Below are 4,183 nucleotides of genomic sequence, written 5' to 3'. Positions count from 1 at the left end.
GTGGGCGCCCACCGCGCGGCCCCAGCCCTACCACGCGGATTCCCGGGGCGGGGACCCAGCCGGGGGTCGCTGACGGCTGTGGACACGGGGGTGACCCTAGGGAGTCACCGAAAAGCATGTGGACACAGACACGGCCCCGCAGCCACTGACGGCGGCGTGTGCACAGGGGGCCGACCCTGGGGCGAGGGAGTCACCGAAAATGGCGCGCGGAACAGGCACGCAGGTGTCGCCCGTGCGCTGCTTACGGATCGCCCGGCCTTATTTCCGCCAGATGCCGGACGCCTCTTGCGGCATCGATTAAGACACCGGATTAGTCCCCACCACTGGGCCCAACGGCAGTCAGCCCTGGCCAAACCCTCGGTCTCGTGTTTTCTTGTCACATTGGTCTTACAAAGCAGTGTCGCTGCCATAAAGCAGAGCGCCGTCACCACCTTCTCACTCCAGAGACCGGGCTCCGCCGGGCCCGCCTCCGAGGCCGCCCGCCGCACACCCCGGTCCCTGAGGTGAACCTCTCCGAAGTGTCACAGCCTGTTGTCGCCTCTCCTGTTAGCACTCGTTTCCTGCGTCCATGTGGGAAAAGCATCTTTGGTAGTTCTGCTCAGAGTCCCTTTACTGCCCATGTGCCCGAGTGTTGCCTTTCCCCGCTTCCCCGGGATACTTAAAATTTGATTTGGGGACTGTGCTTTTTACTTACGTGCCCAAGCCCCACCCCCCATACCAGCCACATGGGGCCTTCCACGGATAGGCAGTGGTCCACGGTTTTGAGAATGTCCCAAAACAAAACCTTACTTTTACTGCCTATAAGTTTCATGTGTCAGGAAAGTACATTTGGGGTAACTTGCAAATGAAATGAAGCACACGTGTGAAAAAGTTTTGAGTGTGAACACAGCTGACCGTGTGTGGGTGCTGCAGCATGGTGCATCTAGCGAAGATCAGAGTTAGGGCAGGCGGGGCACTGAGAAGCAAGAGGTGGGCAAGGGTGGGGGACCAGAGTCTGCGTGGGGGGTCCCCGTAAGGCCTTGGCTCCCGCTGGGCTCAGCCTGTGTAGGATGAAACGCCACGGTGCTTACCAAGAAGAGGCTGTTACAGAGTCCAAAATGGCCCAAAGACATGATCTAGCAGGGCGGCAGAAACGATCTCGCTGATGCCTCCTTAACACCCAGGTCAGCTGAGACACTCTAGAAAGCCCCACACGCTCCCACTGCTGGGAGCCAGCCGACTTGACCTGTGAAGGCCTTAGAGCAAAAGCGCTAGGAAAAATAAACAAACAAACAAACAAACAAACAAATGTTTGGCTGAGAAGCCAGTACAAGGAATAAAATAGAAAAATATAAAATATCTGATGAATCCAAAAGCAGGCAGGAAAAGAACAATATATGAATAAAAATCAGATGGGACTAATACAAAGGGCTACTCATCACATGAAAAGGTGCTCAGCATCCATTACAAATCAGGGAGATACACATTAAAGCGACAGTGAAATCTCACTGCACGTCTACTCAAATAGTTCAAAAACTTTTTAAAACCCGACAACGGCAAATGTAGACTCCACACCCAGCTCCACGTCAGGAGTCTCTTCTCACAGAGACGTCGTCCAGAGACTCAGAAAACACACGAACAACGAACTGTTCTGTCGTGACGATGCAGACACCACGTCCCCCCCAGGCGGGCCACGTCTGGTGCAGAAGCATTTTCTTTCTCGAGGGAGGGAAGGGGGGAAGGCGACACTCGGGCACGTGGGCGGTTAGGGGATTCTTGGCTATTTGCTCTCTGAGCAGAACTATCAAAGATTCTTTTTCTCATATGGGAATTTAGAAAATGCTTGAATTCAGCACAAATACTGCTTCAGCAATTCCTTGTAATACTGGCGAAACAGTGGGATCCCTGTTAATGGATGTCCTTTCTTTTTTCAGAGCCTTTTTGTCCTGAGACAGCATTTGTTTTTTTTTAAGGGTTGCTGGCACTTGAGCCCAAATGGCCTTTCCTGGTAGCCCATTACATTGTGCCAGGCTGCAAAGAGCCTGTTAAATTATGTATCGGGACGTTGCGTATGCTCGTTCCGAAGGCAGGCACCGTGGGCTTGGCTCTGCCCCACTGATCAGGTCCTCTCCCCAGAGGGCTGGGAAAAAAAAAAAAAAAAAAACTCCAAGGCCAGCCAGCAAATGTTCCCAGCAGGTTTATTCATAGTGGCCGAAACTTGGAAACAACCCAGACGTCCTCTGATGGTGACCGGCTAGACAAACAATGGTCCACCCGACCACGGAACAATAAGCAGCAATGGAAAAGACTAGGCTATTGACACACGCGACCACCTGGGTGAATCTCGATAGAATGAGGCAGAATGAAAAAAAATCCAACCCCAAACGGTCACATTCCGTGTGTCCCACTTAGAGAACATTCTTGAAGTGACGAGATACAGAATGGAGATGAGGGTGGATGATGGGGATTCAGGTCGGGGTGGGGCGGGAGGAAAGGGGGCAAGGCAGTGAGAGGGCCTTGTGAGCGACCCCCGTGAGGACAGACCATTCTGTGTCCCAACTGTATCGGTGTCAGCATCCTGGATGTGACACTGAACTAGCATTGTGCGGACGTCGCCCCCGGGGGCGTCTGGGTAAAGGCCACGTGGGTCTCTCTGTGTCCTCTCTTACAACCTCGTGGGAATCTACTATTATTCAAAATAAAAAGTTTAATAAAAGACCCAACCGACTTTAACGTGCAAATAACACAGGGAGGAGGCAAGAGAACTAAAATCTTAAATCGGCCACATTCAGAAACTGTGCTGTGCCCATCAGCCCTGCAGCCAGGGCCGAGGACACCTCAGAACAAAGGAAGGTTTCTGCTGGGATGCCAACGGCCCGTGCCCCACAGCTGTGAGGGGCAAACAGGAACAACAGCGCCTTTAAGTGGCACAAAATCGTTCGTTCCCTATGGCTAGAACATGAGGGACCTGGGGACTAGGCTGGGAGCTGCCAGCAGGCCTTTCACGCCACACATTCTTACTTTGTCACACGACGCAGCCCATCCCTCCTCACTGTATGTCCATGTCAAGGAAATGGGTACACAGACGTCACTAAAGAACGATACACAAGCTGAATGCCGGGAACCGGTGTCTTCCTCGGTCCCTCTCGGTGCCTTTACTCCGTCTCTCCCACGGTCCTCGTCTCTCAGTCCCTGTCGCTCCGCCCCCCAGAGACCATGCCCTGTCCGCGGAGCGTTTCCCCTTCTCTAATAACCTTTCCTTGTGACTCTTTGGCGTGTGTGTTGAATTTTCTACGCTCCCCGCCAAGAACCCTCTCCTCTCTGTGTGCGGGGCTTGGTCTCCCCGACATGAGTCGCCAAGGAGTGCATGAGGTAACCCATGTGTCACCCGCCCCTCTATTTAAGCGCCCCCCCGGGGTTTAGGGGCACACTGCTGGCCTCCGGGTCAGAGGTTCCCTCACATGCCCTGAATGTGAACCAGGCCTCCCAGAAACACCCCAGGCGGGCAGACAGTCCACGAGAGGGGGATTCAAGTAACTATCAGGCGGGGAAATAATCTTCCTCATGAATGAGCGAGGAAATGCCATGGAAACTTTTTTTTTTCCTGCCAAACTACAAGAAATGGGAGGAAAAAGAGAGAGAAGAGCCGGGAAGGTGAGGGCGTGGACCAGGCAGACGGGAGGACCAGGAGGTGCCTTGGAAGCCTCTGAGGTGCCACCTAAAAAGGCAGTCACCCCCTTTCGTCCTTTGACTCAGCAGCTCCACGTCTCGATCTCTTTAAGGAACTTCTCCCCGAGACATCCATGGATAAAAAACACTCATGGCAGCATCGCTGGCAGCATCGGCCGAAAACGAAACCACCTAAAATAAATATCGATAACTGTGTTACGTAACTTATGCCACACCCATTCGATGACCTGTTACATTGCCATCAGAACAGTGTTTAGTCTACGGCCGTCCCACCTTGAACGAGCCCGATCCCGTCTGATCTCGAAAGCTAAGTAGGGTCGGACCCGGTTAGTCCTTGCATGGGACACCACCTAGGACGAGCCGGTGCCGTAGGTGTAAAAAATAAAGTGATTGTCAGCTGACAAGGTCCTTGCAGTCTGTGAGGTCAGCCAAGGGTTGCCTCGCCTCAAAAAACAAAAAACAAAAAATGGAGTTTAGAGTTTCCAACACTCTGAGACACAAGCGCCTGTAATGT

The sequence above is a fragment of the Pteropus alecto genome, unplaced genomic scaffold (assembly GCF_000325575.1).
Source record: "Pteropus alecto unplaced genomic scaffold, ASM32557v1 scaffold339, whole genome shotgun sequence".
NCBI classification, from domain to species: domain Eukaryota; kingdom Metazoa; phylum Chordata; class Mammalia; order Chiroptera; family Pteropodidae; genus Pteropus; species Pteropus alecto.
The sequence above is the reverse complement of the archived record's forward strand: the minus strand, read 5'-3'. Positions refer to the sequence as shown.